Here is a 24,755-nt window from a genome sequence, read left to right as displayed (position 1 = left end):
TCTTTTTGCTGATTATCTGATTGTATAACTGATAACCCAAAAGAATCAAATATAAAAAAAGGAAAGTGACAGAATTCAATAAGGTTGTAGAGAATAGAAGTCATATACAGAAATCAGTAACATTTGTTAAATAATAAACAGCTAGTTAGGATACAAAATGAAAGGAAAAGCCCAATCCATAAAGGCAACAGACAAAAAAGTTTTAAAAAATCCTCTGGCTCATTGTCTTTTTAAAGAATGACTTCAACAATGTCTTTCATCTCACATCCTCTTTTTTTTTTATTCTTTAAAGTGTAATTGGTTTACAATGATGTGTTGGTTTCAGGTGTGCAGTGACGTAATCAGATTATTTGCCATTACAGATTATTACAAGATACTGAGTGTAGTTCCCTATGCTATATATACAGTAGGTACTTGTTGTCTATTTTATATATAGAAGTGTGTATATATTAATCCCAGACTCTTAATTTATCCCTTCCACTCCTTTCCCCTTTGATAATCCTAAGTGTTTTTTCCTCTGTCTGTGATTCTATTTCTGTTTTGTAAATAAGTTTATTTGTGTCATTATTTTTAATTCCACATGTAAGAGATATCGTATGATATTTGTCTTTGGCTTACTTCACTTAGGATGATAATCTCTGGGTCCATGCATGTTGTTGCATATGGCAGTATTTCATTCTTTTTCAGTGGTTGTGTAATACTCCATTGTGTGTGTGTGTGTGTGTGTGTGTGTGTGTGTGTGTGCATGTATTCACAGTACATCTTCATTTATTTATGTCAGTGGACATTTTGGTTGCTTCCATGTCTTGCCTTCTGTGAATAGTGCTGGTATGAGCATTAGGGAACATGTGTCTTTTTGAATTATAGTTTTCTCTGAATGTATGCCCAGGAATGGGATAACTGGATGATATGGTAACTATTTTTAGTTTTTAAGAAACTTCCAGACTGTTCTCCATAGTGGCTGCACCAACTTATTTTCCCACCAACAGTGTAGGAGGGTTCCTTTTCCCCTACACCCTCTCCAGCATTTATTGTTTGTAGACATTTTGAGGATGATTATTCTGGCTGGTGTAAGGTGGTACTTCATTACATTTTTGATTTGCCTTTCTCTAATAATTAAAATATTGAGCTTTTTTTCATGTGCCTATTGTCCATCTGTATGTTTTCTTTGAAGAAATGTCTCTTTAGATCTTCTGTGCATTTTTTGGTTGGGCTGTTTTTTAATATTGAGCTGTATGAGCTGCTGGTATATTTTGAAAATTAATCCCTTGTTAGTAGCATCCCACAAAGAATTAAAATATTACTTAGATGCTGCTTTTATCGAAAGAGGTGGGATTCATGCCCCACTGCCTGGAACTGGGTGTGTTTGTGACTGTGATAGAAGTGATATTATGTGATTTCTAAAGCTAGATTATCAAAGGTGATACAACTACCATCTGGTTCTCTTGAGACACTTGCCTTGGGAGCCCTGAGCACCATGTGAGATGTGCAAGATCACCATGCCATGAGTCAGCCCAGATGATAGAAAAGCCATATATAGGCTTCTAGGTGACAGCCCAGCCGAAATTCCTGGCAACATTCAGATTCAACCACTAAATGTGTGAATGAAGATGCCTCCAGATGATTCTTGTCCCCAACAATTGAGATACCTCAGTCTTTGATTCTTTTTAGTTGATGACAGGGAGAAGGGAGCAAGCCAGCACCATTCTTTTTTCCCATATTCCTGAGCCACAGAATCCATGAGCCTAAAAAAATGGTTGTTTTATACCACTAAGTTTGGATCACTTTGCAGCATTAATAACTCTTAGAGGTACTTAATAGGAGATACTCATATCTTTTACAATGAAATTTTTAAAGCAGTTCTGAAAGACACAAAATCATAATTCATCAAAAGAAAGTTAAGCCATGTTCTTAAGCCTGTTATGGATTTTTTTGAGAGGAAAGGGCTATCATTTGTTGATCGTTGTTACAGTTTTGTTTTGTTTTGGAACTAAGAAAGGTTATTCAAAAGTGCATAGGAAAAAATTTTAAAGTAAAAATATTTTGGAAAGCTATGAAAAAATGGTAGAGCTATTATTGGTACTAACTCTACCAAGTATTAAATCATATTGCAAAGCTTGTATACTAAAATAGTAGATTAATAGAAAGATCAACAGAACACAATGTAAAATGAAGAAATAGATCCAAATATATATGAAAATTCAGCATGTGATAAAGGTAGCATCTTCAGACAGATGGACAAAAATACATGGTAGTGAGGCAATTGGGCAGCCAGCTAGAAAAAAGGCAAAATTGATCCTGGACCTGTAATCAAATGCCACACCTCTAATCAAACACCAGAATACTCTACAGATGTGTAAAATGAAATATCAGAGATAAAACCATAGAAATACTAGACCAAAACATAAATCACTTTCTTATAACTTTAGGGGAAGAAAGGTTTAATTGTGAGTAAAAAATCTAGAAATCTTAATAGAAAAAAATAAATTTAAATATATAAAAATAAAAAGGATCTTCATGACAGAAATATGAGTGCAAAGACAAAGGTCAATAAAATAGGCAACTATGCAATTTATATTACAGACTTAGTTAATAAAGTGTTTTTAAATGGGATGTAGAAACCACAGTCTGGTGTTGGGGTGCCTGTGGCAGTTGTTGTCATTGCTTCCAGGTCTATCTAGTGGACAGAGCTAAATATCAGAAAAAAATTTAAAAATTATTGATGATTTTATAGTGTTTGCCAGTTCACATTTCAAATTACAGGTTTTCAATTAATGTTTGACTTTATAATTTTTTTCATGTACTGAAAATAGAGACTCCTAAAAAACTAACAATATTCAAAATAACAATAGAACTACTAAAAACAAAAGTCTACTGAATTCAGTCAAATATTTCTTAAATAGAAATTTGTCTACTGAAGATGTAAGAGGATACGTCTTATTTAGGGTTATATCATAAAAAAAACCTGAACTTTAAATCACACGAAATAATCATTTTTCTGTGTTTTCCACATTATATAAAATTAGGATCGTTTATTTAATCTCTATTCAGTTTTTAGTGATTATTTTTAAAATTTTATTTTTAAAGTTTTGTAAAACATTAAATCATTTGAAAATAAAATCAGTGTATTTCCAAAGAAATCTTGCTTCCATCCTAGTTCCTCCACCTTTACTCTTGCATTTTTTGCATTTTTTCCCACTTAACTAAATACTCTGGAGTCACCTCAAATCAAATGAGATTTCCTCATCACATTTTACAGAGGATTGGTACCCTATTATGTGGACACATTATAATTTATTGAGCCAATTCACTGTGGATGGACATATGCTATTTCTAGACTTTTGTTATTTTAAATATTGTTAAAATCAGTATCCTTGTACATGTATCATTTTGTACATTTACAAGGGGATCAAAAGGTGGATTCTTAGAAGGAATTGCTAGATATAAGAATAAAGACATATATTTTACTGGATATTTCCAAACTCTGTTAGAATGGCATTTTGTATCCCACTAACAATAAATGAAAGTGCCTGTTTCCCCAGAACCTTGCCAAAAAGTTAATGGTCAAAGTCCCTGATATTTGGCAGTCTGATAAGTAGAAAATGTTATCTCACTGTGGATCTCATTGGCAAATCCATCATTGTGAGAGTTTAAGCATCTCACTCCCATGTTTTAGGGCTATTTACATTATTTTCATTGACTTGTCCATTATTAGTATTTTTCATTTTAAAGAAATTTTATGATGAATTTTAATCTTTGTGTTATAGATTGAAAATATTTTCCCGATTTGTCATTAATTGTTTCATTTTATTTATTTTTCAATGCAGAAAGTTTTTTAAACCATTTTTGGTGTACATTTTCCAGAAACATGGCAATTAGAGAATATGAGATAAATAAAATACTCTAATATATCAGATAAACCAAATGAAGTCCACAAAATTTATACCCCTTAGAGTGTTACCTCTATCACAGCAGGAACTTTGTCAGCTTCCCTGCAGATATATCCTCACTGCCCAAAAGCGTGTTTGGAAAAATTAATAATTGTTAAATTAATCCATAAAATTTTGCCAGTGTCTTATTTATGTGAAAAGAACACTAGGAAATTATCTTCTATGAATTCTTTCTATCCTAATTTTTTTAAAAACTTAAAAAATATAATTATTATTGGGAGTTCCCATCATGGCTCAGTGGTTAATGAACCCAACTAGCATCCATGAAGATGATGGTTCATTGCCTGGCCTCGCTAAGTGGGTCAGGGATCCGGTGTTGTCTTGAGCTGTGGTGTAGGTCATAGATGCAGCTCAGATCCTGCATTGCTGTGGCTTTGGTGTAGGCCAGCGGCTATAGCTCCAATTGGACCCCTAGCCTGGGAACCTCCATATGCCCCTTAAAAAAAAAAAAAAAGAAAGAAAGAAAGAACAGGCTTGACTTGAAATTAACCTACTTTAGCACTAGATAAAATGTATATTATTTTGCTTATTATTGTTTTCTACACATACACACACACACACACAGCACATACTTGTCCCTAAGTACTGTCAAAGACTGTGATTTGTTTATTTGCTAATTATATTTACTGCAGTAGTGCCTGTCACAGAGTCGAGGCCCAATACATATTGTTGAATAAGTAACTGATCAAATGAATAAATGAATAAGTGAAGCAGATGACTACATGGATAGAGGAAACAAGTTAAACTTTTTCTTTAAAGTCATATTATACTAACAGGTTATTTTTTCCATCACTGCTCCTACCTCAAAGTCCTTTTATTTCATATTTGCAATGTGACTGATGAATTCATACTTACAGCTCTTAAATTACAATTACTGATTTTTTTCTTTTGAACTAATCACACTAACAAAAATCAAACAAAAAACATCATTTGGTTCAAGAAAGAAAAAAATAGTATTGTACAATGAAAATAACTAGCATTTGTTTTAAGTGTTTGCTGGGCCCTAGGTGCTACAGCTTTAAAAGTATCAACTTACTAAATTCACATAAAGATCTTTAGCAAAGACACATAGCTCTTATTAGGACATGGATTCAAATACAAGAAATCTGTACCTAGAGCCAGTGTGCTTAACACCATAGTAATATTGTCTGTCTCTTCCTATGATGTAGGAAGCATTACTGCTTCCATGTTAAAGATGAAGAGAGTGGGGTGATCCTGATGTGGCTCAGCAGAAACAAATCTGACTAGTATCTATGAGGACGCAGGTTCGATCCCTGGCCTTGCTCAGTGGGTTAAGAATCCGCGGCTTGGATCTGGTGTTGCCGTGGCTATGGCATAGGCCGGTGGCTATAGCTCTGCTTAGACCCCTAGCTGGGAACTTCCATGTGCCGCAGATGCAGCCCTAAAAAGCAAAATAAATAAATAAATAAATAATAAAAATGAAGAAATTGGACTCGTTTTTAAGAACTTCCCACTTTTATAAAGCTATTAAGTATAACCAGAGCTAAAGCTGGACCTTTACCGATAATGTATACTAATTCTCACTATGTTATTCTTTTAAAAAATTTTAATGTGGAGTTCCTTCATGGTTCAGAAGGTTAAGGATCTAGCATTGTCACTGCTATGGCTCTGGTTACAGGTGGGCCTCGTGTTCAGTCCCTGGCCAGGACTGTCTACATGCTATGGGTATGGCAAAACAATTTTCAATAAAATAAATTTTAAACACAAAAAGATGAATGTTATAAAATGTTTTAGCTAGATAAATCCGACCTTTTATCCATCTGTTTATTCATCTGAATAGTAATACATTTATTGAGTAGCTATTATGCACTAGATTCTGTTCTTGTCAATGGGTATACAAAAATGAACAGAGCAGACATAATCTCACCTTCAGGGGTTTATAGCTAGGAAGGTAGTATTGGGCAATATTTAAGGAGCTAGGGATATGACAACCATTCCTTGCATCCATGATAAGTTACTTAACAGCCTAGCATATTTTGGCACCCAAAAGATTTATTTAAATTATAACTATCCTACACATTTTAAATTTTTTACATAAGCAGGTACATTAGTAACACATTTTGTGCAATATTAGTGGTCTTTCTGATACTTACAGATCAAGTACTAGCACTGACAGAGAACCCAACAGTAATTTAAAAAACAAAACAGAACAGTACGTCATTTTATCTCTTGTTTAAAAATTCCTAACTGGAAACTAAAACAGACTTCTGAGAAGTTACATTTTCAGGACCTCAGTACATCTATTTTCAGAGCATTTTCACTCATGAAAAATTAGCTGCCTTTCTTTGGTAACCTCTGAGAATGGGCATTATAAATATAGTAGAATGACACTTATGATTCCTATGAGAAGACAAGCAAATAAATAATTCCCCTTCCACGAAGGCGACCAGTAAGTAAATAGTTCACATAAAACCATGTACAATTACATTTCTTCTAGTATTCTGGAACTCTTCTAAATGTTTACATTCTTGCAGGGGTCAGGAGTTGACCAGGAATTACATATGCTGTCTTCCTACGTAATCATATAGAAGCAGTGTTATTTCTAATACTGTCCCACGGTTTGGTGAAACGTGGAGGCTAACCATCTGTCATCAGTAATGCTGTTGAGAAGATTTGGAAAGCATTTGATCGGGTTTTGGCAGTGTGTTATCTGTTAAAATATTGTTGGAGGCAAACCTGGGAAGTTTTGATGCATTTAAAGGAGACACAAATGTCTTAGCACATGGGCAGCCTGATCCTGGGATGGGGAAGTGTTGTATTTAGTAGAGGCACAGATTTCAGTGCAAGTCAATAAAGAAAAGAAGTGCTGCTGTGTTTGTATATTCAAGCATATCTGCTAGGCTCCACAATAGAGCACTTTCCAGTGCTCTGAAAAGACTGCGTTGGGAAGGAGCATCTGTTGAACGCATTCAGGAAAACTCCTTTTGCACTGAAGGAGAAATGAGCATTAGAGAAAAAGCCTGAGTAGAAGTTAGGCATTAAGGGACATAGCAGTAAGTTTCCACTTATCAGAGGAAAATGGGTTTGATAAAATTATGCCATTTCAGCCCCGAAAGTGTTAACACAACCTTAGGTTGGAAGTAAAGAGAGAAAAGTTGGGGTGAGTCGGAGGTGGGGATTAAAAAAGCAGGGATATGCAGAGAGTCCAGTTAAAGACATGCCACGGGTCATTTACAAGAAGGACTTGATGGAACTACCGGGGAACTTTTTCTCATTCCAGGCTCTGGAAAGCAGCCAAACTAAGCTGACCAAGGATATCAGACAACCACCTCAGGATCTAGTGGGCTCATTTTTCAAAGGGTTTCTGGTTTCTTTCTCAAGTCCTTTCGAAGCTGAGAAAATTCACCAGATGCATCTACATTAGTTAGCAAGCCTAATACCAAAGCACAAAGACTTCAGATGAAACTGATTTTTACATATAGAAATGCTGACAATGAAGACTTAGGTTAATCTGTGTTTACCATATCGTATCAACGGAGTGTAACTCTAAGCAGTTTTTATTAAAACATGGAAGAAAATTTGGGGTGGAAAAGATAAGGTGTGAAAGAAAAATTATACCACCTGAGAATTTCTGTCCATTCAAAATAGTTTTGTAAGAAATTATTTAGATTTTTTTTTTTTTTTAATGGCCATACCCTCAGCATATAGAAGCTCCTGGGCCAGGGTTTTATCTGAGCTGCAGCTGCAGCCTACACCACAGCTGCGGCAACACTGGATCCTTTAACCCATTGGGCTGTGCCTGAGATCAAACCTGCACTTCTGCAGCAAGCTGAGGCTCAGTTGAATTCTTAACCCACTATGTCACAATAGGACTTGTGATTTATGTGTTTTAAAAAATAATTTGGATTGACCAAAGAACCCTGGTGTTAAATTTAAAAAAAAAAAAAAAAAAGCAAAACTCTTCAAAAACAATTATTTTTTGTAGAGTGAATTTTTTTCCTTCTGCAAAATGCTTTAACAATTCCACTTTCATGAGACTATAGTGAGGTTGTCCTATCAGAAGTCCAAAAAAAAAAAAAAAGCAGATGTTTAATGCAAGGTCAAAACAAGTTAAAACAATTTGAATTTTTCAAAATTACATGTGATATATATATACACACACATATGTATATATACATATGCAAATATATGTATATGTAAGTAAGGATTACCCCTTAAATGAGGCATCTTTCTTCTGGAAATTAACAAGAAAGAGATAAACACTCATCAATCTGTATTGATTTAATGAAGCCTGATTGGAAGACAGGAAATGACTTAAGTGACTTCAGGAACAGAGGCCCTTTTAGTTGCTATTGCTTTATTCTCAGTTTATCATTTGTTTGTAGGTCTTTTATACAGTTATTCATATATTTCAGTGAAATCTGTGTATGTTTCTTGATCCACTTGCCACTGATAAAAAGAATGAAGATTGTTTCATCTACATCTTTCAAGTGCATTTGATTGTCAAATTACTAGTAATGATCTAAAGAGGGAACTGTATGAGAGGAGAAGGAAAGTGTCTTCATCATCAATCTCTCACACACTCAGAGGGGAAAAAAAGAATGTTTTCTTTCAACATTTAGTATATGTCCTTCGGGACATGATGCTTTATCAAGAAAGAGCAAGAGGAATTCAATTCCATCAGTGGAAAACAGAAAATAATGAGGAGACAGCAATGTCTTATGGGATTGGTGTGTGAAACACACACACAGACACACACACTTTCTCTTTCCTTTCTTCCTGATTGACTCTACTCTTATTAACACAATTCTGAAATAGTTTCTTAAATAATAAGCAGGACTGTGCTAAGAAATAAAGATTGATTTTTCTCTTGTTCTAGATTAAGGTTTAAAACATACATACAGATTCCATAATAAATTCACTAATTACCCCTAAATCATGTGGTCCAATTCCAAGCCAGACAAAATTTATTTTGAATTGTTTTAAATCACTATTTTCTTTCATAAGTAAGGAAAATCCAGCATTGGCTCTAATTACCTATGTGTATGCATATGTTATAGCTTAAGACAGAACACTAGCTTGCTCTCTGTAAGGAAGACTAGTTAGCATACTCAAAAACACATTTTTATTCCCTTAAGTAATTACTTAATTAATGCCTTCCATCTTGATTATGGCCTTAGTAATGAAAATATCTTTCATTTTTAAGTATATATGTGAACTTTTCACATTTCCTATACCGTAGAATCAAAGTAGACAGTTTTTTTTAAAAACAATAAGCAAACAAAAAAATCACCCTAGGAATACACAGTCACTACATCAAGAAACATAAGCCATCCAAAATAAAAAAAATTTAATCATTGAATTTTATAATAATGAGTACATTATTATATATTAATTTCTAGACTGGAGGAGCCACACAGAAACATAATTCCAGTTTTTCTCATTGGTAAATTAACAAGGAAATGAGTAAATTGAAGCAATTAGGCAGACAGAGCAGGCTTTATAAACATGACAGTTAACATTCATGGAGCACTTACTATTTGTCAAGCACTGTTTTAAGCATTTTACATGTTTTCATTGTAAATCATGTAATCCTTACACCAGCAATCACATAAGGTAGGTAGTTTGACCTCATTCTAAAATGAAGTCGCAGAAAACTAAAAGGCTTGACCATGGTCGTCCAGCTACTAGAGCCAGGATTCCAACTCAAGTTCAGGGTGACTTTAGGGCTGCTGGATCACAAACACATCTTCACAAATAAATATTTACAAATCTAAGCTAATGGAGTTTATCTGTAACTCCTTTTGTGTTACTATATTTTTAGAAACTTTTGTGTGGAGAGAGAACAAATGAAATGTTTCAGGTGAAAGGAAGTATGTCTTGGCTACTTTATGCATCAGGGTTCCTCAGAAAAATACAACCAATAGGATGTGCAGTTAGAGAATTATTTTAGGAATTGACTTATGAGACTGTGGAGGCTGCCAAGTCCAAAATCTTCAGAGTAGGTCAGCAGGCTGAGGATCCAGGGAGGAGTTACAGTTTGTGTCTGAAGGTCATTTTCTGGCAGAATTTCCTCTTCCTCAGGCAAGCTCAGTATTTTTCCTCTCAAGACCCTCTACTGATTGAATGTGGTCCACCCACAGTATGAAGGAAAATCTTCTTCAAAGTTTGCTAGTTTAAACATGAATCTCATCTTTAAATATATTCAGAGACGTCTAGCTAGGCACTGTGACATAGCCAAGTTGACACATAAAGTAAACCATCACAATTGTACACTTGTATGTGTTTGTACATTTATATATTATGGTTGAAAACAAATTAGCAAAATCCTTATCAGAGAAGAAGGATTAGCCAACCCTGAAACAATACCTACTGAGCACCTATTATTTGCTAGAAGTCAGACTACAGAAAAGGTCCCAAATTTCCATAATCTGGGTGGGAAAAGTTCGAGACTAGAGAGACAGACCAACCATGCAACACTGTGCTGTGATTTAATGAAAAGGTTGGGACAGAGATCTGTGGGAAGATGGGAGAAAGAGTAATGGACTCCCTTATGCCCGCTCCAGGGTCTGAGAAGAATCTCAAAGAGGAGACACCTGAGCCCCATGGAGGAAGAAGACAGTTTCACTGGGAGTGGAGCGCTAGAACAAAGATGTGAAGACCCAGACATAAATGAGAGGAATTTAAGGATTTGTACAAAATCTAAGGAGATTAGAGCACAGCATTCATGATGGAGAGTGAAGAAAGGTCCTATTAATAGTAGGAGAAGAAATAAAATTTAAAACAGGCCTATGGAGGCAGGAAAGCCATTTAAGAGAAAGAGAGTTGAACTCTTAAAACTTAGCAAGATTGGGGGGCAAATTAGGAGGAAAAACTCAAAATTGTTTTTTTGAATTAAAATGTATATATATATTTAATTATGTGCAATTTCTAGGGGAGAAGGAATTCTTTCAACAGTGTATATTGAGTACCTACTTTGTATTGGACTATAAAGATGAATGAGAGAATATAAATGATTATGATGCATGATACATATAATAAAAAAATGGACAAACATGAACTTGACAGAGTCAAGAGAGACCGTACAGCGGAGGTTATACCCAGGTTAAGTTATGATAGATGACTAACAGTATGAAGAAGAAAACCTGGCAAGAGAGATAGAATTCAGAAGGGCACTTAGATATGAACAAAACTTGTGTTCAGGGGTCACAGGTGGTCAGGAGTATAAAGAGTACAGGAGAGTAAGAACCGGAAGAGGAGTCAGATTAGGAAGAACTTTGCTTGTATTTTACTGAAAAACAATCACAGAAATAGTGTGATCTGATGGTTCTGGCAGATATATGGAGAAAACTAATTGGGAGTCATATTAGTTTCCTAGAGCTGTCATAACAAATTACCCCAAACTTTATGGCGTAAGGAATTTAATAAATGTATCAACAGGCTACACTCCCTCTGAGGCCTGTAGGGGAGAATCTTCTCTGTCTCCTGCAGCTTTTGCCGGCTCCTGGCATTCCTTGGCTTCTGGCAGCATCACTCTGATCTCTTCCTCCATCTCCACATGGTTTTCTTCCCTGTATATGTCTCTCTCTTTTTCTCTCTTACAGGACACTCAGACTCTAATTTAGAATGGCCTCATCTTGATTCTTACTTTAAGTACATTTGCAAAGCCTTACTTCCAAATAAAGGCAAATCCTAAGATTCCAGGTGGACATACATTTTTGGGAAAAACAATTCAACCTACAGCAAGAGGCCATTGCAATAGCACATTCAGAGAAGTGTAATCATCCCAGACAAAGCATAGCAGAGGAGATAAAATAAGTAAGAAGGCGGTCACAGTAATAGGAAGTCCATGTTTGGAGAAAGAAGTGAAGATAGAAATTGAAGAAATTTGTTGGAGAAACCAGGTGGATTCTAGTACCAGTGGTTGAGATAGGAACTATAGGAGTAATAATAAATTTGAAAGATGGGTTCTGAGGTATGAAAAATTTTGAAAAGTTCAGTTTCATACACTGTAAATTACTTTGAGAATGAGAGAAAAAAGTTATTAAATGGCTTAGATGGCTGGGTGTGTGATGGTGATACCATTAACTATAGTTGGATAAACAATGAAATAAATTTTTTTTTTAAGAAAATAAGGTTAGTTTTAAGAATCATAAGTTTGAAGGGGAGGTGGTATATAGATGCAAGAGAAGAAGTAGACCATGAAGCAGGAAATAGGCACTTGGTGTCCTGGAAAAGTGCTGACAATGTTTAGCAGTTTAAGGGCAGAAGACAAAGGTCTTGTCGGAAACTGAGACACGTGGAAAACAGTGATAAGAGAGGAGTGTGGGTGAAGTTAAGAAAAGTTTCACTAAGGGAGTGTTTCAACAAGGTGAGAATTTGGGATGATCTCTTCACATGTTGTTGGAGATCATGGTTTGTCTCTGGCCAAGGGGCTGAATTGCAGCCTGGGTGCCTACACCATCCGAGGAAGAGTAAATCCAGACATAGGGAGTGAAGACACCCAATACTGTAAGTGAAAAATCAACTCGTTAAACAATTCAGATTGCAAGATCCCAAATAAAAAACTATTTAGGAGTTCCCTTTGTGGCTCAGTGGTTAATGAACCTGACTAGAATCCATGAGGACGTGGGTTCCATCCCTGGCCTTGCTCAGTGGGTTAAGGGTCTGGCACTGCTGTGAGCTGTGGTGTAGATCGCAGATGAGGCTCAGGCCCCACGTTGCTGTGGCTGTGGTGTAGGCCAGCAGCTGTAGCTCTGATTCAGTCCCTAGCCTGGGAACTTCCATATGCCGACCCTAAAAACCAAAACCAAAAAAACAAAAACAAAATTAAATATATGTGCAAAGAAAAGGCTAGAAGTATGCATACCACTGTAAAAGTGTACATAGTTATTGCTCTATTCACTAGTGCAAGATCCTATAAGTATTTTGCTTGCCCTTACACTGTTTAATTTTCAAAGCAATTCCCCGAAGGGCTCCTGTTATATACTTTGCGCAGGGGAAATGAAGGCGCACAGAGATGAGATCACTTGGCCAAAGTCACTACCTGAGGTGTAACTGAGCCTCAAACCTTGAGTCATCTCTGGGAGCTGCTCACTTAAGGAAACAGTATACTGCCTGGCATCACCACAGCATTTTTCTCTACATGGTGGAATTACAAGTGGTGTATATTTCTTCTTTTAACTCTGAAACATTTTTTCCAAATTTTCTATGTCCATTTCATAATTTAAAAAAAGCTCCAAGTCAAGTCTTTTTAAAGAAAGTAGAGCTGATGAATGTATGTCTTTCCAGATATGGAAGAAAGAGAAGATTGTAGTAATCTGATGAGTAACATTTAAGAAAAGCATTGCGGAGTTCCCGTCGTGGCGCAGTGGTTAACGAATCCGACTAGGAACCATGAGGTTGCGGGTTCGGTCCCTGCCTTTGCTCAGTGGGTTGACGATCCAGCGTTGCCGTGAGCTGTGGTGTAGGTTGCAGACGTGGCTCGGATCCCGCGTTGCTGTGGCTCTGGTGTAGGCCGGTGGCTACAGCTCCGATTGTAGCCTAGCCTGGGAACCTCCATATGCCGCGGGAGTGGCCCAAGAAATAGCAACAACAACAACAACAACAAAAGACAAAAAAAAAAAAAGAAAAGAAAAGCATTGTTTTTTTTTTTTCACTTTTCTTTAGAATGACTTACCTCAATATGGAGGCTAAGGATATAGACTTAGTGGAGAAAGAGAAATCAAAGATACAAGAAAGAAAAGAGAGGGAGCAGAGTGTAAAAGGGAGCAGCAGTTGAGTTCTAAGAGTTAAGCAGGAGTGTTCCTGTGGGACAAATGTGGAAGAATGTGCTGGGCTGAATGGAAGAGTTGAAAGAAGCACTGGGGTATGAAACATCCAGCTATTTCCATGGATTACAAGAAATTGAGAGCAGAAGCATGACAGAGGATATGTAGAAAATGAGTGATAGACTTGCAACAGATAAAGATAGTATCAAAGGATAGAACTGAGTACTCTTAGTCTAAGAAATTTTGAAGGAGAGGGGACTGAAGTTGAGGAAATCCATTATTTCGCATGTCTTTTTTTTCTAGTGTATAAAACAAGTTACAAGATTTCCTGATACATTCGAGAAGACAATGACGGTAGATATGTGAAAACTTTGAAATGGTTTCAAGCGGAAAGGGGAAGCAAGGCGCCTAGGGAAGGATGAACGTGAGTGGCTGGGTGGCAAAGGGACCCCTCCTCCCACTGGAACAGTGGTCTGTACACTTGGGAGTGACTTCCCTCAGAGGAGGAATTTTGTCTTTTTCAGTCTATGGCCCAATGCTTAAAACACCATCCGGGACAAGGTAGATTCTGTTCATTATAAAAGTGTAGAGTGTGGTTTCTCTAACCATTATTAGCTTATGCATAAAAGGGGGCACAAAACTGGCAGGGATGCTGAGTTCACCACTGTTTTCTCCCACCTGTGGAACAGAACTTTCCAACCACTAAATGTTCAAGTTGTGAGAGTTGTGAAGTGCCCCAAGAAACTAGCCCTGATGCTTATCAAAGATTCAAGTTAAACATGTGTGCAGTAGAATGAGCCCTGTCACTCTTCTAAGGGCAGGAGGCTGAGCCAGCATTTCTTGACAACCAGTTACCATGGAAGTTTACTAAGCAGGCAGTGTGGCCTAATTTGATTTTCTACTTCTTTTCCACTGTGTGTAATATAATCAGTCTCAAGGAAACTAGTCCACCTCTCTCTGATTCCACTGCTACCAGCATGTCTAGCAGTCTTTGAGAGGGCCAAAGTAATGTTTTGATGGCAAGGCTGGTTTGACATGAAGTCAAAACAGATGACTCAATATATTCCTACTGTTTTCTTTGCACCATATCAATCAATTCATCTGACTGTACCAGGAATTGTTTGTGTGTGCAGTGGTGGGGGAGGGGGTGGTATCAGGCAAAACAGTTTTGTTGTCCTTTAACTAAATTGGTGAAATTGATGCTCAAGTCACTGTTGAGTATTTTGGAAAGCCAGGCCAAGTGAGGAAACAGAATTCTGTGACTCCTAGACCTTGTAACTCAAGTTTTTTTCTAAGGCCAGTGTGAGGTTAATAACTACTTAAACTTTGGAAGACAGTTTTCTGAGCAATGTGGAGAGATATGTATAGATTAAGTTTCTTCTATTAGCAGATGGCCGTAAAAGTCCTCTGCTAATAAAGATTTATTAAATTTGACTTATTTGAATTTGAAGCCAGGGCCCCCATCCTAAATTGTAATCCTTCAATGAAAATGCTGGAAAAGACATTCCAATTAAACATTTGAAGAATGTTCAAATGATGACTTCAAGAAATCATCACATTATGCCTCCAGGAATGCATACTTCTGGTGCTTCCGAGGTCCTAGAGATAATGGAAGCTTCCTAAGCATGCTCCAGCTCTAGATCAGAGGTACTGGTTCAGTCTCCAAAAATCAATGAACTTTTACAAAGTTAGTCTCCCTTAGTAAAAAAAAAAAAAAAAAAAAAAAAAAAAAAAAAAAAAAAAAAAGATAAATGTTTTCCATAACAACAAGGTACAGAGACCTTGGGCATTGACTTATGCCTTTTTCCTCTCAACAAGCTGCGGGGGGAGGGTAGGGCTGAGGGTAGTAGGTTTTATTTTGGAAAGGGACCCAATTCCAGTATGTCACATTTGTTTCCTTCCTGGTCTGATTTCTGTGACCAGTCGTAAAATGTACAGCCAACCTTTCCTAAATAACTAATGCTAAGAACATTTATTATACCTCGCTCCTTAAATTATGAAAATGACAAGTACATAAAATGTTCTATGCAGGTGCTCCTGTGATTTACTTAGCAAGCATCCTGAGCTAAGTAGGAGCTGACTGAGTTCTTCTGCTTGGTTCATACACACCAAAATTTAATTAAGTTTCTGACCTAATGTCCCCCTTGTTTCATCCATTAGGGAAGGCATGGGTGGGCCATGTCATTCTCTAAAGGACAGTGCAATTGTGAAATCTGAGCAGTCTATATGGTTTTTTTTTTCCTGAATGTTCTTTTCAAGTCTCATTAGATTGTTATGAGTGTTACAGCTGTGCTAATCTTTTTTTTCTGAGAAATGAACTTTTAAAATTGCACATTTTAAAAGTGACTTCTAGAGTTACCATGGCAGCTTCATTATAATGCACAGAGATGAGCATTATCATAGCTCGGCCTGATCTATCCAAGGCTGTCAGGAAATGAGAATTCCACATAAAGTGCATATTCCAGTAGGGCTCATAAAACTTGCCAGATCAAGTGCCTAGACTTTCAGTTCAACAATTTTAAATGAAAAGCTTTCTATCATATGCTGCACACATCTCTGTTTCCTTCAGTGTATTCTTGATGACTCAGGATCTCTGTTATCAATAGCTTGTTGTACTCAGAGCTACATACAGTGCAGTTTGATTTTGTAGTCTCCTTTTTCATCTCAGTTTGCCAGTTGCTTATGATGACCAGGGACACTAGGAGTCATTTCAGACACTGAGAGTATTTTTGCCCCCCACCTCCCAGCAAGGATGGATTTATAAAGATATGTCATCTACATGGTCTGGGTCTTTGCTGGGGCCTTGATGGGTAGAAATGGCATATTTTTACTCATATGCAATACTCTTGGCTCCTGAACTTTCTTTCTAGAGGCATGATTGGTATTTTGTCCTGACTTCTTGTCTATAATCCAAGATAATCACTCCTTACTCACCCCTAGATTTGCCATGTTCTAATGGGCTATTTATTACCTCTGCTCTGAGAGCCTTAAGAAGTTCCTTACATAGAAGTTTCTGAAGCTCCAAACATGGGGCTAAGACTCACCATTCATCATGAAACTTAAGGACGCAGGTCCTGCTTAATCTCTCTAGGCCCGTTTTCTCATCTCTAAAATAATGTTATTAAGAAAATGCAATTACATATTTGTAATACATGGTACGGTCTCAAACTCATAGGAAGAATTCAGTCAATGAAAACAACTGTATATGTGGAACATGAGAGGGTCGTAGATAACAAGACATAAATAGCTATATTGTAAAGACTCTTTTAGGATATTGAAGTTCTTTTTTTAAGTATCGAGCTGCCATGAAATGCTTATTTATTTGTCTATGTGGCCTCTTTGTGTGTTTATTATTAATGTATGAAGTTACTGGTAAGAAGGTTCTGTAGTCCATCTGGTAAGTAAACTTATAAGGATATTAGACATTACAGGTGTCTCACATATTGAATTGAGTCAAATTTTGGGTGTGGCTTGAAAACTGTGACTTTAGCTTCTAAGAGAAGCCATCTCATTATCTCGGCCCCTAATTTTTCTCACCTCTGAAGTAAGGATAAAGGTACCTTCTTCCAAGGTTAGAAAAAGATAGAAGACGGGATTAAGATGGCAGAATAGAAGGACTGGAGCTCAACTTCTCTCCTAAAAACAACAAAATTCACAACTAAAGACTGAGCACTCTTCACACAAATGGACCGGAAACCTTAAAAAAGATATCCTACTCCAGAAGAAAAAGAGGAGGACACATCAAGAGGTAGGAGAGGCGATTTCATGATATAAACAACCCCATACCTCCTGGGTGGGAAGCTCCACAGACTAGAAACTAACTGGTTCACAGTGACACACCTACAGGAGTGAGAGTTCTGAGCCCCACATCAAACTCTCACCTGTGGGGATCTGGCACGGGGAGAAAGAGCCCCAGAGCATCTGGCATTGAAGCCCAGTGGGGCTTGTGCATAGGAGCTCCACAGAACTGGAAGAAATGGAGACCCCATTCTTAAAAGATGCACACAGACTTTCATGTGCACTGGGTCCCAGGGCAAAGCAAAGTCTCCATGGGAATCTGGATCAAACCTGACTGCAGTTCTTAGAGGACATCCTGGGAAAACAGGGGTGAACCGTGGCTTGTTGTGAGGGAAGGACATTGAAAGCAAAGCTCTCGGAAATATTCAGCAGCCATGCCTTTCTCTAGAGTTGGCCATTTTGGGAAAATCTGGCCCCACCCATCAGTCAGCTGCTGAGAAGCCCCAGGGCAAACAACAACCCAGGTGGGATCACAGCACCACCCCTCAGTAAACAGGCTACCTAAAGAGGCCTCAGGCACACAGCTGCCTCTAATCCCATCCAGAGACTAAGCCCCACCCACCAGAGGGATTAGAATCGGCTCCACCTACCAGGGGGCAGGCATCAGCCCCTCCCATCAGGAAGCCTACAGCAAGCCCCCATACCGACTTCAGCCACAAGGGGGGCAGACACCAGAAGTAAGAGAGGCTACAACTCTATTATCTCTAGGAAGGTCGCCACACCAAAAACCTACAAAAATGAAAATTCACAGAGCTATAACTCAGATGAGGGAGAAAGAAAAAACCCCAGAAAAACAGCTAAGCAAGGAGGAGATTCTTAGCCTCCAGAAAAAAAGACTTTAGACTTTTGATGCTGAAGATGATGCAAGACATTGGAAATAAACTGGAGGCAAAGATGGATAATTTACAGGAAACACTGAGCAAAGAGATACAAGATATAAAACTTAAACAGGAAGAGATGCAAAATACAATAACTGAAATAAAAAATTCACTAGAAGCGGCCAACAGCAGAATACAGGAGGCAGAAGAACAAATAAGCGAGGTGGAGGACAGATTAGTGGAAATTACGGATGTGGAAAAGAAAAGAGGAAAAAGATTGAAAACAAATGAAGAGAGTCTCAGAGAACTCTGGGACGACGTTAAACGCACCAACATTGGTATTATAGGGGTGCCAGAAGGAGAAGAGAAAGAGAAGGAGACAGAAGAAATACTCCAAGAGATTTTGGATTTGTTTTTGCTGCTCTTTTTTCTTTCCTTCTTATTTTGTTCTTTTCTGCCTAGAGAAGTTCCTTTAGTATTTGTTGTAAGGCTGGTTTAGGGTTGCTGAATTCTCTCAGCTTTTGCTTATCTGTGAAGGTTTTGATTTCTCCTTCAAATCTGAATGAGAGCCTTGCTGGGTAAAGTAGCCAAAAACTTCCCTAACATGGGGAAGGAACCACTCACTCAGCAAGTACAATGAGTACCATATAAAATAAACCCAAGGAGGAACACCCCAAGACACATATTAATCAAACTGACCAAAATTAAAGACAGAGAAAATCTTGAAAGCAGCCAGGGAAAAGAAACAAATAACATACAAGGGAACCCCAATAAGGTTATTGGCAGATTTTTCAGCAGAAACTCTGCAGGCCAGAAGGGAGTGGCATGATATACTTAACGTGATGAAAGGGAAAAACCTCCAACCAAGATTACTTTACCCAGCAAGGCTCTCATTCAGATTTGAAGGAGAAATCAAAACCTTCACAGATAAGCAAAAGCTGAGAGAATTCAGCAACCCTAAACCAGCCTTACAACAAATACTAAAGGAACTTCTCTAGGCAGAAAAGAACAAAATAAGAAGGAAAGAAAAAAGAGCAGCAAAAACAAATCCAAAGTAATTAATAAAATGGCAATAAGAACATACATATCAATAATTACCTTAAGTGTGAATGGACTAAACGTCCCAACCAAAAGACATAGACTGGCTGAATGGATACAAAAACAAGACCCATATATATGCTGTCTTCAAGAGAGAGACCCACTTCACTTCTAGGGACACATACAAATTGAAAGTGAGAGGATGGAAGAAAATATTTCATGCAAACGGGGATCAAAAGAAAGCTGGAGTAGCAATACTCATAACAGATAAAATAGACTTTAAAATGAAGAATATATTAAGGGACAAAGAAGGTCATTACATAATGATCAAAGGATCAATCCAAGAAGATGATATAACAATTTTAAATATCTCTGCACCCAACACAGGTTCACCACAATATATAAGGCAACTGCTAACAACCTTAAAAGGAAAAATCGACAATAACACAATCATAGTGGGGGACTTTAACACCCCACTTACAGCAATAGACAGATCATCCAGACAGAAAATCAATAAGGAAACACAGACCCTGAATGACACATTAAACCAGATGGACTTAATAGCTATTTATTGGACATTCTGTCCAAAAGCAACAGAATACACATTCTTCTCAAATGCACATGGAACATTCTCTAAGATTGATCATATCCTGGGCTACAAATCCAACCTTGGCAACTTTAAGAAAATTGAAATCACATCAAGCACCTTTTCCAATCACAATGCTATATGATTGGAAATCAAAAACAAGAAAAAAACTGCAAAAAACACAAACACGTGGAAACTAAACAACATGCTACTAAACAACCAATGGATCACTGAAGAAATCAAAGAGGAAATTAGAAAATACCTAGCAGCAAATGACAACGAAGATACGACACTCCGAAACCTATGGGATGCAGCAAAAGCCGTTCTAAGAGGAAAGTTTATAGCAATACAAGCCCACGTCAGGACACAAGAAAAAGCTCAAATAAACAAACTAACCTTACATCTAAAGCAGCTCGAGAGAGAAGAACAGACAAGACCTAAAGTTAGTAGAAGGAAAGAAATCATAAAGATCAGAGCAGAAATCAATGAAATAGAAACAAAGGAAACCATAGAAAAGATCAATGAAATGAAAAGCTGGTTCTTTGAAAAGATCAACAAAATTGATAAACCCCTAGCCAGACTTATCAAGCTAAAAAGAGAGAGGACTCAAATCAATAAAATTAGAAATGAAAAAGGAGAAGTTACAATGGACATCACAGAAATACAAAGGATCGTAAGAGACTACTATATGCAACTATATGCCAATAAAATGGAAAACCTAGAAGAAATGGACAAATGCTTAGAAAAGTACAATATTCCTAGACTAAACCAAGATGAACTAGAAAAGATGAATGGACCAATCACAAGAACTGAAATTGAAACTGTGATTAAAAAACTTCCAACAAACAAAAGTCCAGGACCAGATGGCTTCACAGGCGAATTCTCTTAAACATTCAGAGAAGGGCTAACACCTCTCCTTATGAAACTATTTTAAAAAATTGCAAAGGAAGGGGTACTCCCAAACTCATTCTATGAGGCCACCATCACCCTGATATCAAAACAAGACAAAGATTCCACAAAAAAAGAAAACTACAGGCCAATTTCACTGATGAACATAGATGCAAAAATCCTCAACAAAATACTAGCAAACCGCATCCAACAAAACATTAAAAGGATTGTACATCATGATCAAGTGGGATTTATCCCAGGGATGCAAGGGTTCTTCAATATCCGCAAATTCATCAGTGTGATACACCACATTAACAAACTGAAGAATAAAAACCATATGATCCTCTCAATAGGCGCGGAAAAAGCCTTTGACAAAATCCAACACCCATTTCTGATAAGAACCCTTCAGAAAGTGGGCATAACGGGAACCTACCTCAACATGATAAAGGCCATATACGACAAACCCACAGTGAACATCATTCTCAATGGTGAAAAGCTGAAAGAATTCCCACTGAGATCAGGAACAAGACAAGGATGTCCGCTCTCGCCACTACTCTTCAACATAGTTCTGTAAGTCCTAGCCACAGCAATCAGAGAAGTAAAAGAAATAAAAGGAATCCAAATTGGAAAGCAAGAAGTAAAACTATCACTATTTGCAGATGACATGATACTATATCTAGAGAATCCTAAAGACTCTACCAGAAAACTGTTAGAGTTCATCCACGAATTTGGCAAAGTCACAGAATACAAAATCAATACACAGAAATCAATGGCATTTCTATACACTAACAATGAAAGAGCAGAAAGAGAAAATAGGGGAGCAATCCCGTTTACCATCACATCCAAAAGAATAAAATACCTAGGAATAAACCTACCTAAAGAGACAAAAGACCTGTACTCTGAAAACTATAAGCCACTCATGAAAGAAATCAAAGATGACACAAATAGATGGAAAGATATACCATGCTCATGGAATAGAAGAGTTAATATTATCAAAATGACTATACTACCTAAAGCAATCTACAGATTCAATGCAATCCCTATCAAATTACCAAGGACATTTTTCACAGAACTCAAACAAAATATTTTAAAGTTTGTTTGGAAGCACAAGAGACCTGGAATAGCCAAAGACATCATGAAAAAGAAAAATGGAGCTGGAGAAAGCAGGCTCCCGTACTTCAGACTATACTACAAAGCAACAATTGTCAAAACCGCATGGTACTGGCACAAAGACAGAAATAGAGACCAGTGGAACAGGATAGAAAGCCCAGAAATAAACCCATGCACCTACAATCAACTAATCTACGACAAAGGAGGCAAGAATATACAATGGAGAAAGGACACTTGTTCAATAAGTGGTGCTGGGAAAACTGGACAGCCACATGGAAAAGAATGACATTAGAACACTCCCTAACACCATACACAGAAATAAACTCCAAATGGATTAAAGACCTAGATATAAGACCAGACACTATAAAACTCTTAGAGGAAAACATGGGCCAAACCCTCTCTGACATAAAGGACAGCAGCATCTTCTCAGATCCACCTCTTAAAGTAATGATAATAAAAAGAAAAATAAACAAATGGAACTTAATCAATCTTAAAAGTTTCTGGGCAGCAAAGGAAATCCTAAACAAAATGAAAACACAACCCACAGAATGGGAGAAAATCTTTGCAAATGAATCGACTGACAAGGGATTAATCTCCAAAATTTATAAATACCTCCTACAGCTCAATACAAAAAAACAAACAACCCCATCAAAAAATGAGCAGAAGATCTAAACAACCAGTTCTCCAAAGAAGACATACAAATGGCCCATTAAAAGATGAAAAGATGTTCAACATCACCCATTCTTAGAGAAATGCAAATCAAAACCACTATGAGGTACCACCTTACACCAGCCAGAATGGCCATCATCCAAAAGTCTACAAACAATAAGTGCTGGAGAGGGTGTGGACAAAAAGGAACCTTATAACACTGTTGGTGGGATTGTAAGTTGGTGTAACTACTGTGGAATTAATATAGAGATGCCTCAGAAAACTAAAAATAGAACTACCAGGTGCCTCGTTAGCACAGTATGTAGTGCTTCAGTCTCATCATAAAAAACAGAACTACCATTTGATCCAGCAGTCCCATTCCTGGGCATCTATCCAGAGAAAACCATGACTTGAAAAGACCCCTGTACTCCAATGTTCATTGCAGCACTATTTACAATAGCCAAGACATAGAAACAACCTAAATGTCCATCAACAGAGAAATAGATCAAGAAGAAGTGGTACATATACACAATGGAATATTACTCAGCCATTAAAAGTAAAGAAATAAAGGCATTTTTAGCAACATGGATGGTCCTAGAAATTATCATGCTAAGTGAATTCATTCAGACAGTGAGACACCAATATCAAATGCTATTGCTTACACATGGAATCGAAAAAAAGGACATGATGAACTTCTTTGCAGAACAGATACTGACTCACGGACTTTGAAAAACTTATGGTTTCCAAATGAGACAGGGTGGGTGTGGGGGGATGTGCTGGGGGTTTGGGATGGAAATTCTATAAAATTTGGTTGTGATGACTGTTGTATACCTATAAATGTAATAAAATTCATTAATCAATTTTTAAAAAGATGAAGATGAAACATAAAATAATAATAACGAAAATAAAACCACAAGTGAAATATCATTTCAGACCCGTCAGAATGGCTATTGAGCAAAAGAAAACATGTTAATAAGTGTTGGCAAGGATGTGGAGAAAAGAGAATCCTCATGCACTATTGATTGAAATATAAATGAGTATAGTCACTAGGAAAACATTATGGAGGTGTCTCAAAAAAGTTAAAAAAAGAACTACCATACAGTCCTGCAATTCCACATCTGAGTAGTTTTCCAAAGAAACCAAAATCACTAATTGGAAAAGATATATGCACCCCTATATGTTCATTGCAATAGTATTTACAATAGCCAAAGTATGGAAGCAAGTGCCCAGCAATACATGAATGAATAAAGAATATGTGATATGTTTGCAGCAGTGCCACCCTGAATGCACCAATCTCATCTGATCTTGGAAGCCAAGCAGGGTCAGGCCTGGTTAGTACTTGGATGGAAGAATATCTGATATGTATGTATGGAATTAGCCATAAAAAAATGAGATCTTGCCAATGGTGACAACATGTGAAACTAGAGGTATTATGTTAAGTGAAATAAGTCAGACAAAGAAGGATAAATACTGTATGATTTCACTTACATGTGGAATCTAAAACAAAAGCAAACCAACCCATGATCATTTTACGGCCAGCAGAAGCAGTGGGGGAGGGGAAGGTGGATTGGACTAAGGTAGACAAAAGGTACTAACTTTCAGTTATAAGATAAATTAAGTACTAGGGATGTAATGATTAAACATTATTAATATAATTATAACATGATTTAATATATTTTATGTGATTAACACAGCTGTATGTTAAAATGAAAGTTTTTTTAAGGTTTTTACAATCTATTATTTTTTTTATTACTCAAATGAATTTATCACATCTGTAGTTGCATAATGATCATAACAAATAAAAGAATAAATCCTAAGAGTTCTCATAATAAGGAAAATGTGTTTTTGTCTTTTAATTTTGTATCTATATGAGATGATGGATATTCACTCTTCTTACTGTGGTAATCATTTTATGATATGTGTAAATGAAATCATTATGCTCTACACTTTAAACTTAGCGCTGTGTGTCAGTTATATCCCAGTAAAACTGGAAGAGGAAAAAAAAGAAAAGTAGTAAATACATGGAAGCACTTTACATGTATCGTTCACCTGCCAAAGCAATTAGGCCTTCCCCTGCTTTCTCCTGTTTTTCTTTTTCCTTCAAGTTTTGCCCAGTGTTATCTCTACAACAGATAGTCTATTTAAAATGACAACCTTCCACCCAGCCCTAACCCTGCCCTTCATGGCA

General features: G+C 37.0%; 1 long non-coding RNA gene across 7 annotated transcripts in view; it reads left to right on the top strand.

The window, feature by feature from the left end:
- The window catches only part of LOC146403579 (uncharacterized), a 408,191-nt gene that overhangs the window by 244,588 nt on the left and 138,848 nt on the right, over positions 1-24,755 (top strand). Inside the window, exon 2 of one of the 7 annotated variants that reach the window (XR_014804474.1) lies at positions 10,478-10,588. The exons of the other annotated variants lie outside the window; for them this stretch is intronic. This is a non-coding gene — a long non-coding RNA (uncharacterized LOC146403579). Of the gene's footprint in view, positions 1-10,477; positions 10,589-24,755 lie in introns of those variants that run through there. 7 annotated transcript variants of the gene reach the window in all.

Source organism: Sus scrofa, chromosome 5 (genome assembly GCF_054392235.1).
Source record: "Sus scrofa isolate SSC_HxYL_T2T_F1_AM1 chromosome 5, Sscrofa_HxYL_maternal_Yorkshire_Landrace_v2.0, whole genome shotgun sequence".
NCBI lineage: Eukaryota > Metazoa > Chordata > Mammalia > Artiodactyla > Suidae > Sus > Sus scrofa.
This window is presented reverse-complemented; position numbering and strand designations above follow the sequence as displayed.